The following is a 13,255-nucleotide window of genomic DNA, read 5'->3' as shown; positions in this document are numbered from 1 at the left end:
CACAAAATGTTGGGGGTGGGTACAAGTTTATAGTTTTTGTATGCAAGTGAAGTTAAGCTGTTATCACCTTAAGTTGGCTATTATATATATAAAATGCCTTATGTAAGCCTAACGGTAACCACAAAGCAAAAGCCTACAGTAGATACAAAAAAATAAAAAGAAGAGAATCAAAGAACATCACTATGGAAAATCATCAGTTCACAAAGGAAGAAAGCAAGAGAGGAAGAAAGGAACAATGAAACTACAAAGTAGCCAGAAAACAATTAATAAAATGGCATTGGTAAGTCCTTAGGTATCACTAATTACTTTAAATGTAAATGGATTAAATTCTCCAGTCAAAAGGCACTGGGTGGCTGAATGGATTCAAAGAAACCACACTCAACTATATGCTGCCTACAAGACACTCACTTCAACTTTAAGGACACGCACAGTATCCAGGTGAAGGGATGGAGAAGATCATCCATGTAAATGGAAACCACAAGAGAACAAGGACAACTATTCTTATATGAGGCAAAATAAAATTTAAGTAAAAAACTGTAACAAGAGAAAAAGTAGGTCATTAAATTATGATAAAAGGGTCAGGGTTTCCCTGGTGGCGCAGTGGCTGAGAGTCCGCCTGCCGATGCAGGGGACACGGGTTCGTGCCCTGGTCTGGGAAGATCCCACATGCCACGGAGCGGCTAGGCCCGTGACCCATGGCCACTGAGCCTGCACGTCCGGAGCCTGTGCTCCGCAATGGGAGAGGCCACAACAGTGAGAGGCCCGCGTACCGCCAAAAAAAAAAAAAACAAAGAGCCAATAAATCAAGAGAATGTAACAATTGTAAATATACAGGCACACAAAATTGGAGCGCCTAAAAATATTAAGTAAATTCTAACAGATATGAAGAGTGAAATAGACAAAAATAAAATAATAGTATGGGACCTCAACACCCCACATTCAACACTGGACAGATCATCCAGACAGAAAAATCAATAAAGAAACAGGTATATCACGTTTTATTGTGCTTCACTTCATTGCACTTTGCAGATACTGTGTTTTTAACAAATTGTTAATGAAAAACACAAAACATAACAAGTGCTGGCTAGGATGTAGAGAAAAGGGAACCCTGGTGTACTGTTGTTAGGAATGTAAATTGTTACAGTCACTATGGGAAGCAGTATGGATGTTCCTCAAAAAATTAAAAATAGAAATACCATATGGTTCATCAATCCTACTTCTCAGTATATATCCAAAGGAAATGAAATCACTATCTCAAAGAGATATCTGCATTCCAATTTTCATTGCAGCATTATTCCCAAGAGTCAAGACATGGAAACGCCCTAATTTTCCACTGACAGATTGACATTTTCTTTATCCATCCACTACAGTCTCAGGTTTTACATTCATATATGAGTTCACATATATCTATATGAATATTTAGCTACGCAAAATAAGAAAACCCTGACATTTGTGACAACACAGATGCACCCTGAGGACATTATGCTCTATGAAATAAGTCAGACAGATAAAGACAAATGCTGTATGCTCTCACTTATAGGTGGAATCTTAAAAAGCCACACTCACAGAAACAAAGATCAGTTTTGTTCTTACCAGGCCTAGGGTGGGGGGCGGGAATGAGGAGATATTGGGCAAAAGGTACAAATGTCTGGTTATAAGATGAATAAATTTGGGGGATCTAATGTACAGCATGGTGGCTATCGTTAACAATACCCTACTGTATAGTTGTAAGTCAGTAAGAGAGTAGATCTTAAAGGTTCCCACCACCAAATATAAAAAGGTAATTAAATTATGTGAAGTGATGGAGGTGTTAACTAACCTTGTTGTAGGAATATTTTTGCAATATATACATCTGTCAAATTGTCAAGTTGCATTTCACACCCTAAACTTACCAAAAATTGTATGTCAATTATATCTCAATAAAGTGGGGAAAGAGGGGAAATAGTCAGTATTTGAGTGTACCTAGAAAAATTGATTGTACAAAATATATATATATATATAATTGAGTTTTGTGTATATATATTTACATACATAATTTAAATTAAAATTAAATACATGGCAATCATAGCCTGTAAGTCAGGAACAGGGAAAAACTGCATTTACCTATTCTGAGACTGTTGAGATTTCTTGGAGGAAGGAAATACTGCCAATTAATTTAGACTTTAATAAGTCAAGGAGGGCTTCCCTGGCGGCGCAGTGGTTGGGAGTCCGCCTGCCGATGCAGGGGACGCGGGTTCGTGCCCCAGTCCTGGAAGATCCCACATGCCGCGGAGCGGCTGGGCCCGTGAGCCATGGCCGCTGAGCCTGCGCATCCGGAGCCCTGCTCCACAATGGGAGAGGCCACAACAGTGAGAGGCCCATGTACCGCAAAAAAAAAATAAGTCAAGGATATGCCAAAAAGAATAAAATGCCTAGGAATAAGCTTAACTAAAGAGGTGAAATACTTATATTTGAATACTACAAATCATTGACGAAAGCACTAAATAAGACACGAACAGAATGATATGCCATGTCCACAGATTACAAGAATTAATAATGTTAAAATGTCAACTCTACCCAAAGTGATGTACAGATTCAATGTGATCACTATCAAAATACCAATGGCATTTTTTACGAAAATAGAAAAAAGCATTCTAAATTCATATGCAATCACAAAAGATCAAAAGTAGCCAAATAAATCTTGAAAAAGAAGAAAAAAGCTGGTGGCATAAGAGCTCCTGATTTCAAAATATATTTCAAAGCTACAATACTCAAAACAATATGGTACTTGCAAGAAAACAGACATATAGAGCAATGGAATGGAACTGAGAGCCCAGAAATAAATCCACGCATATATGGCCATCTGATCTTCGACAACGGTGTGAAGAATATACAACAGGGAAAGGATAGCCTCTTCAACAAATGGTGTTGAGAAAACTGGATATCCACAAAAGATATAGTATTCAAACAATAATGAATAGGAAGTGGATGTAGCTTTATTAACATCAGACACAATAAATGTCCATGCAAAAAGGATCATTAGAGGTAGTAACCACATGAGTGATATAGTAAGTCTAAATGTATCACCTTATAATACAGCCTTTAATATAAAAAGAAAAGTGACAGAGCTCAAGCAATTCTCACAAACAAGCATTTATGCACAAACAGAAAGCAGAAATCCAAATGGCCAATAAATTCTTGAAAAGGTGTTCAATCTCAATAGTAATCGAGGAAATAATTAAAATTATAATGACATACTGCTACATACCCACCAGAAGAGCTAAAATTAAAAAGACTGAAAATAACACATATTCATGAAGATAAGGAGCAACAGAAAATCTCATGTTGCTGGTAATGTACTTAAATTTTAATTAAATTGGTACAACCGCATTGAAAAACCACTTGGAATTATCTGACATTTGAGCCTAAAAATATATCCCATGGTTATGATGTCCTATGCTATCATTCAAAGAAAGATATTTTTGAGAGTGAAATGGAGCACTATGAATAATTACACCAGGACAATAGATATTAACCAGAACTGAATTAAGCAAACCAGGATATAGTCTCCCTATACGTGACCCCACAATTTTCTCTTAAGTATATATCCAACAGAAATGCACGTGCTTACACAAAAAACCATTATTCAGAATAGCTAAAAACTGGAACAAACCCGATGCCTACTCACTGGAGAAGAATGTGGCATCTTTACCCCAAAACAACATAAAGAACAAAATATACCAACAAACAAGAATATTGTTGAATCTCAGAAACATAACATTGAGCCAAAAAAAAAAAAAAAAGACACAAAAGAATACATATGGTATAATTCCATTTATACAGAGTTCCAAAAAGAAAAAGGAACACTATAGAGTTTAGGAATACAAATTTAGGTGGGAAAACTATAGAGAAAACTAAGGAAGTAATGACTATAAGTTTGAGGATAGAGGTTATCTGTAAGGACCAATGAGGAATGAGTACTTGGAAGAGGGCATGGGGCGGCTTCTGGAGAACATGGTGGTCATCTCTTCAAGTGAGCTGTATGATAGTTACATGTGAATATTTACACTGTGAAAATTCATAAGCTATATATTTTGTGCACTCTTCTGCATGTCTATCTATTATACTTTGCAACAAAAAGTTTAAAGCAAAAAATACCAGGTGCTGAGCAAAGAAGTACAAAGTAGCCATGAATAGAGGGAGACAAGAATTGGTACAGAAATACAGTCTTCAATCTGAACAAAGAAGGGTTCTTGAACAAAAGTGATGTCTTAGCTCCAATTTTGCCTTAAAAAGCAATTATAAAATGAATAGCATTTGTAAGACAAGAATCCCACTGGAAAGATGTACCTTGCAAGGCTGTTCAATAGTACACTGGAGCACTGAGAACTCCCCCGCCCCATGCCAAGGTTTTTTACCCAACAAATATATCAAAGGAACCTGCTTATAGTACAATCTAGCCCCTCAGACTGGAACCCCAAAACAATGCTAGAATGAGACATGGGTGTGCTTTGCCCATCTTTCTGAATAACAGTTCTAGACAAATCTTTCTTCTTGGGATATTGGCCAAACAAGATAAACCAAAAGAATTCAAAACAGGGATCTTTTCTCTTACACATCCCCACCTCCATCAGCCTCAGACAAACCTCTGAAAGTGTTCCAAGAGATGGTCCTATCAATCTGTCATTTGCTAAGTAAAAAGGATAGATTTGATCGAAGTCCTGATTTTATGAGTTTTATTTGTGTTTCAGCAGGAGGTAAAATGTGCCAAATTATTACTTCATTTTCACTCTAAGGTTTAAATATGAATAACCATTCATCTAAGTGTTGCACCACACTGTGTAGAACGACTTAAAGCACAGGAACATGTCACTTGTGCTAATGGTTTCCGCTAGTCTATGAGGAAGTGTTATGTGTATCTTGCTGACCACTTTGGACTGATGAGAGCAAAGAAAAAAAAAAAAAAGAAGAAGATATCTCCAAGGAAATTCACCTCTGTCCTTAAAATGCAGGGATCAGCATGTTGAGAAGTTCAGAAATATATTTCATTAGGGAATCTTCAAAAAACCTACAAGGGAAATGCTCCCCCATTAAAAATGAAATTTGTACTCTCACGGATCCAATCAAGAAATGCTTTCACTATAAAGGACATTAGTTGACAACTGGCAACATCTGAATAAAGATTGTGGATGAAATAATACTTTTTTAAAAATTTTGATAATTGTACTATGGTTATGTAAAGTGATTCTCCTTGATTTTAGGAAAAACATACTGAAGTTTTGGGGTAAATGGACATCATATTTGCAACTTGCTCTCAAACAGTTCAGGAAAAAAAATTTATATCTCTAACAATCTACAGAAGAGAGAGGGAGTGAGACAGGGAGAACAAATGTGGTAATATCAACATTTGGGAAATCTGAGTGAAGCGTATATGGAAATTCTTTGTACTATTTTTTTGTAACTTTTCTAGAAGACTAAGTTTATTTCACAATAAAAATTTAAAAATAAATGAGCTCATGAACCAGGGTCTAGGGTTAAGAATCACGATGTGACTCTTTGATAAAAGAAAAGTTTACAGACTCAGCCAACAACAAACTCTGTAACTGTGGATAAGTCACTTGGCTTCCCTGAGTCTGTTACAGCACCTCTAATCAAAATGAGCTGATTAGATGGGGGGGTCCCATTCCAATTCTAAAATATCACGGTTCAAGGTTCTCTTATTTGCCCTCCATAATCTCCTCCTTTTCAACTGGCTGATTACCTGTTGCATGGAAATATACAAATAATGACAACAGTTAGCATTTATTAAGAATTCTATGGCAGGACTTTCCTAATTTTTTTTTTTTACATCTTTATTGGAGTATAATTGCTTTACAATGGTGTGTTAGTTTCTGCTCTATAACAAAGTGAATCAGTTATACATATACGTATGTTCCCATATCTCTTCCCTCTCACGTCTCCCTCCCTCCCACCCTCCCTATCCCACCCCTCTAGGTGGTCACAAAGCACTGAGCTGATCTCCCTGTGCTAATTCTTTAAAAATATAAACACATTTAATCTTCACGACAACCATATTTGTACGTACTATTATTGTATTCATTTTGTAGTAGAAGAAACTGGGGCATGGAAAATGACAAAATATACCTTAGGTTATGGAAGGGGTAAGAAGATAGAGCTGGGACCAGAGGCTATGCTCACAGCCCTTATATAAGAGGTCAGCAAACATTTTCTGTACGTGGCCAGATGGCAAATATGTTAGGCTTTGTGTACTACATAAGTGTCTGTTGCATATTCTTTTTTTTATGTCTATATAATCCATTAAAAATGAAAAAAAAAACTCTTCGATCGCAGGCAGTACAAAAACAGATTTGGCACCAGTTTTAGCCTTCATATTGACTGCTGGCTTATACTAGCCTGCTTCTACAAGAGAACTGACTAGTCATCAAATGACTTAACTGGAAAGTCGCCAGAGTGATCACCTTTTCTAATGCTTTCCTTTTATAGATGAGGCACTAAGATATCAACTCGTTTGCCTAAGGCCATGCTACCCATCAGATTAAGACCCTGGTCATCTGGCTCCTCATCCAGTGCTCATGGAATCACAGACCACTATGTTTTAGTTGCATCCTGGGGAAATCCAAACTACGCTATTAACTTATATTTGCATTTATGACCACTGAAAACCAATAATCGACTTTCAATCAAGCTAGAAAACAAGACCTATACAAAAGTTTTCAATGATAACAAATGTTATACATTTATGTACTTAGCTATTTAAATTAATTCAAATCAATTCAATTTTTTCTGTGTAGCATTGTAGAAGAGTAAAAAGAATCAAGTGGACTCTGCCTCCAGAAGAAAATCTTGTGGAGAAACATGAAATTGTGAGCAAAGGACAGGAAATCGAGATGCGGAGGGATCAATGAGGGTTGCAGTGACCCCAGGAGTTTCCAAAAGACATAGAAGTGCAAGACAGAGCTAGAAGGAATAGGACAGGCCCTTTGGGGAAGCCTTCTGCATTGCAGTTGCAAGGATTTCAACTCAACTAACATCAAACCAAGACTAACCGAAAGCATATGTTTTGGGATAACAGTGAGTAAGAAAGTGTTGTCTCTGCTCTCAAGGACCTTAATATCTGGTGAAGACCACATTTTCACTTGTGGAATCTGTAGCAATTTGAACACATGCCTCACAGTACTCCCAAAAACTAGTACTTGACATCTAACACAGAAGAGAGAGAGAGCTAAAAGATGAATGAAATTTGCTGGTTGCATAGGAAATGGTGACTTCAAATGACATTTATGACACAGGTTCTCAAATAGCTCCCTCCAGGGTTACATCTCCCTGACTTTACAGGGCTGTTTTCTCTGGGGCAGGAGGAAGTGTGTAGATATCAGAGAAGTCAACTATCCAGTCCAATTGACCCGAATCTGCTGTCACTGTGCAAAATTCAATGTGATATATATTTGCTGTCTTGTTATTTCTTTCCAGTATAAACATCAGTTGAACATATTAATATGTACCAAAGCAATCTATACCCATCAAAGTCCATGAGCTTTCTTCAGCCCTACTTTGTTCAAAATTTTATCCCCAAATTATAATATCTTAATGCTGACTATAAAATTGATGTAATATCAAGCACACTTAAATATTCATCAATTGTTCATATCTGCATGATACTGTCATGCTTCTGTAGCCTTATAGCAGTCCTTGTAAGCTACAGAGATGACACCAATATTTAGTAGTCACACTGGGAAGCAAAGTAAAGGAGCTGATCTGGTGGGTAAAAGAGGGAGAGGATGGGAAAGTGTTAAGCGCTCTGAAATGAGTGCTGTTGAGGAATGAGAGTATAATACAAAAACGACTAGATAAAAATTAGCAGATCCAGGTTTTGGTTTTGGTTCTGCCACTAACAAGATATGAGACGGTGACAAAGCAAATTTTCTAGCCCTCAACTTTCTCATCTGAAAATGAAGGGCTGGATGAAATGACCTCTAACGGCCGTTTTAACTCTTATAGCCTATTATTCAATGGATTACACACATTTTGGGGTAAATATGAAAGTTGAAAGGGAAATAAAATAAGTGTGTCCATTAAAACTATCACAAATCAACCAAGGACTAGAATTGTAGACTGTCAACATTGAAAACAACCAGCTGGTCATCTAGTCCAGGGATTGGCAAACTTTGTAAAGAGCTAGACAGTAAATATTTTAGGCTTCAAGGACCACCTAGCTCTCTCTCACATATTCTTGTGTTTTTTAAACAACCCTTTGAAAAACGTTCTTATATTGCAAGTTGTTCAAAAAGGCCAGATCTGAGCTGTGAGACATATTTAACACCTCCCGGTCTAGTCTAACGCTAATTTTACAGATGAAGAGATTGAGGTCCATAGATGTTATGTGACTTGTGTAAACTCAGAAAGCTTGTGAATAACAGAGTCAGACTAGGTGTCAGAGTTCATAAATCCCAATCTAGTATTCTTTTCTGCCTCCCTAAAAGATGACTTATCATAGACTTTAAAAGCCCCTTAGGGACTTCCCTGGTGGCCCAGTGGTTAAGACTCCACACTTCCAACGCAGGGGGCGTGGGTTCAATCCCTGGTCGGGGAACTAGGATCACACATACTGCATGGTGCGGCCAAAAATCAAAAATTAATAATAAAAAAAAAGCCCTTTAGCATCGTAGAATTTGTTGGGTCTCTTCTATACTCATCTCCCTTTTGGCATAAATCTTCATGACATGTGACCTCATGATTTCTGACTACCTAGGGTCCCCATGTGGTACTATATCCAAACCTGCCCTTTTCTAGACAGTATCTTTTGAATCAGACTTGGATTATTTATTCATTACATCTTAATTAACTAATCCATCCAGCATCTCTTTCTCTCAATGTCCTACTTTCTATAACAGGATAAACAAGATTACCATTATGAGAATGTGGGTTACGAAGACAAGGTTGTTCAGTTTTAGTTTGATCTGACTCTACAGTCATAATGGTAATTTTAACACCACACACTTAAAAACGGCATCTCATTTGATACCCCAGAAAGCCCTGTTAGGTAAATACTATGATTTTTCTCATATTTTATAGCTGAGAAAACAAGAGTTTCGGTCAATTGCCTCAAGTTACACAGCTAGTCAATGGTGGAACAAGGATTTGCAACCAAGTCTGTCTGACTCTAAGCCTCTGCAGCAGTAAAGTTTGTAGATTCACAGCGATTCGCTGACGGAAGGGTAACAGGGTATGTCACGAGGGGTAGCTTCTCTAGAACCCCCAGGGAACATCACAAGTAGTTCCAGTTTCCTTTCCTTAAAAAAACATCAATCATGAGGCTGAAACTCAGGCCTGAGCAGTTACCATGTCATCCATGCCTCCATTCTGGATTTCCCAATCAATATGGCAGCTCCAGCAACCGTGAATAGCCCTGTCTAACCCAAAGCCGTGATGGAGAGTGATGGCCTTTGGAAATGGAGTGCACTGGGCCACCGAGAAATAGAATATCCATCAATTAAAACAGACGGATTTTAGCCAAGGCAGCATTTGGAAATTAAAGTAAACCACTGAGCAGGTGGTGAGAGGTACTTGATCATTCCTATCTAATGTCTAAATTTAATCATCTCCCCAGCTGGGCCACCCGCAGCAGATACAGTATAGAAGGTCTTGTTTGCAGAGGACTATAGTGCCCTGCGTTACAGCTCTTTATCAAACCAGACGTTTTGTTACCCCCACAGCCCTCAGGAGTTGCTCCTGAACATCTGTTAGCAAGGAATTCATTCTAATGGATTACCTGCCTGTTTAAATAAGCATGTAATACCTAAAATTCCAAGTACCATTCTAACTTCATCCCTTTCATGATTTAGTGGAAAATATACCAGGCTAGTAAGTAGAAAGTTTCAGTTCTGTCTCCAGCTATGCTGTAAAACTGGCTGGGTAAACCTGGGCAAGGTATTTCTTGTCTCTGGGTCTCAACATCCTCTTCCCCCCCACCCCCCAAAAATGGGCATTAGACTTCACGTCATCCAGAATCCTTAGCCAGGCTCCCAGACGTACAACCTTCCCTTACTCCAGACTCCTACTCTCTATGGATAAAACTCAAACCTGATCCAGTATTCAAGCCTCTCTATGATTCAAGCTAACTTCGCTTGCTCTGTTCCATCTCCCCACCTTTCTTGCAAACATACTGTCTGTTCATATTAAGCTGGCTGTTCCACTTCTTTGACATACATCCTATGTTTTCGTTGCTGTTGCTGTTGTTTTCTTCTGGCCACACCACGCGGCTTGCGGGATCTTAGTTCCCTGACCAGGGATTGAACTTGGGCCCGGACAGTGAAAGCACCGAGTCCTAACCACTGGACCGCCAGGGAATTCCCCGTCCTATGTTCATTGGCCACGCCTTAATTCAGGCTCTTCCCCCAGCGTAAAATGTCTGCGATAATCCAAAGTCTGCCCCTCCCTTCAAGGCCGAGCTCATTCTAATGTTCTCAAGAAGGCTTTCCTTCAGGAGAAAGTAAAGAAAGAATATAATGGTTAGAGGACCGCATGCACAGAGTTTATTCGGAATCCTATACCCCATATTGCAGTTGTTCCAATTTAACTCTCTGACAGCCCAAAGTTAGCAAAAAGTAAACAAATCGTAACTGTGGGCACGTTCTAGTATGTCTTGTGTGGTGATACCCTGATCTTACAAAGTCTTCCACAAACATAACGGTATACCTTTTAAAATATGGTATGACTTACCTTGAAATCCTCTTGAATTTAATCTTTAAGAATACTAGGTTGCAGATATTAGAATGCAGTATTCTCACAAGATCTCAGACATCACAAAATATCCAAGTTCAAAGGATTCCTAGAGGTCATCAAGTCAACACTACCAGCTAATGTAGGATCTCGTGGATAGACGGTCATCCTACCTCTACGTGACCTCTAGCTCAACACTTACAGAGATGAGAAACCCATTACTTTACAAGATACGCCACAAAACACCTGTGAAATTATTAAATTTATTCATTCCGTCAATATACAGTTACTGAGAACCTACTATGTACCAGGTACCAGTTTAGGTATGATGGAGATACAGCAGAAAACAAGACAAACAAGATCTTTGCTCTCAGGGAGCTTCCATTCAATTTGTAAGGAAATAAATAACAAGCAAGTAAATACATTAATAAGACCACAAAAAGTTATGCAATAAATAATAACAAAAAAAGGGATGCATAGGGGCTAGTATCAGATTCGTTGGTCAGGGAAGACCTCTCTGAGGAGGTGATATTTGAGCTAAGACCTGAATCACCAGAAGGAGAGAGCTACGCAAATATTCTGGGGAGGAGAATTACATGGAGGAAGAAGAGACAGCAAGTAACAAGGCCCTGGGGTAGAGGTGCAGCTACTGTGCACGAGGAACAGCAAGGGGCCAATGTGGCTGGACTGCAGTGAGCGAGAAGGAACTGTAGGCAATGAGGTGAGAAATAGGCAGAAGCAAATCATGCGGGGCCTTGTAGGTCACAGTTAAGAACTTGGTATTCACTCTAAAGGCAACGGGTTGTTCTGCCTTTTAGAATAATATACACCAGTGTTATCCCTCTTCCACGTGACAACTATTTAAATACCTTAATATGTTGCTTATATCCCCACTAAGTCCTCTCTGTTATAGGCCAAAAGTCACCAAATTCTTCAAGCATTCCCTCCTAGACTGTTTTCAGATTCCTCACTATTCCCTTTGTCCCCTTCCAGTCATGCTCCAGTTTGCACATGTCCTTCCTAAACTGTATAGTGGCACATATTAGGTGAGAAATAAATCCTACCTGAAGTCATAAACAAACAACATACCATGCTCAATGCAAAGTACAGTAGGATAATTTCTTTCCTTGTACTAGACATTATGGTTCTATTATTTTAACCCAAGGAGTATTCATTTGGAAGGTGCCACACTTCATTTCTCAAAGCATCAGCAACCTGTTTCATGTGTATCAAAGATGACATGGAAACTGATTTTCATTCGTATATGAACCAGCAGCCTCTTCCATGGACCCTCATCAATTTTGCTTCAAAAGATGATACCATTTTATACTAAAAGAACATGGTAAACGGATTGCAAAAAAAATGGTTCAAAAACTTCACCCATCAATGGATCCATACACTTTGCTATGGGGCTTTGCAGTATTTGCCCACTCTAGGTGATGTGTTCTTCCCCATCCCTTCATTGTGGGTTTGGAACTGTAACTTCCTTTCCCAACTGAATATTAGCAAACACAAGAGGAACATTTACTCATTTACATTTGCTCTAACAGACCCTCATCATCTTATGAATGCACCAATGCAAGAGAATGTGGAAAAGAGCCAAGTCATCCAAACTGAAGCCATCCTAAACAAGCCAGCCCCCAGGCAACTCACAGGTGATTGAAGATGCATGAGTGAGACCAGACGAACTGCTCCACCAACTCATTGACTCACAAGCCATAATATACAGCTGTCGTTTAAAGCCACTAATTTGAAAGGTTGTTTGTTACGCAGCAGTGACTTCCTGATAAAGACCTTTCAGTCTGTGGTGTTCAATCATAAATCCCCTTCTCCTAACAGATGTATGCACATACATACGTGTTCCAGAAGAAGAGTTCAAACTTTGGTACATTCACTTTAGACTTTTGGTCTAAAACATCATAGATAAAATGGGATTTTGTGTCTGTGTAATATAGGTCATATTCATTCAGCTACCTAAATACCACTACCTCTCTTGGACTCAACTGAATCCTCATTCTGTGTAGCACAGAGCCTTGTATGGTATGTAAAATGCTAAATCAACCAAAACTAAAAACAAATATTACATACATTAAGCCTACGCCTGCTAAAAATATACTTTTTCTCTATTTTCCTTCAGATCTATATGAAATTATGGACCAACTGCAGAGAAAAAATGATTTCTTGGAAGAGCAGGGTTTCCCATTGTGTCTAAGGTAATAGAAAGGATATTACCACTCTGCTAAATCTTCCCGCAGTTGACTTGCTGTGAACTGCTACAGTAAAGTAAAAGAAAATTATTATTAGGGTTCAAAAAAACAAGTTGTTTTAAATAAAGTTTACATTAATCTGCAGACATTGAATACCACAAAACTCATTTACAATTCCCAATAATTGGTCAGGGCTTATTAAATGTTTTTAGATTTACACAGTTTAAGACATTTTTTTTCTTTTTGTCATTTATTTTGTCTCATTGGGAAAGAGATTTAAGACAAATTAAATTCAATCTTGTTGCCAGCGATCTGTCTGACTGCAAAAA

The sequence above is a fragment of the Pseudorca crassidens genome, chromosome X (assembly GCF_039906515.1).
Source record: "Pseudorca crassidens isolate mPseCra1 chromosome X, mPseCra1.hap1, whole genome shotgun sequence".
In the NCBI taxonomy this organism is placed as follows: Eukaryota; Metazoa; Chordata; class Mammalia; order Artiodactyla; family Delphinidae; genus Pseudorca; species Pseudorca crassidens.
This window is presented reverse-complemented; position numbering follows the sequence as displayed.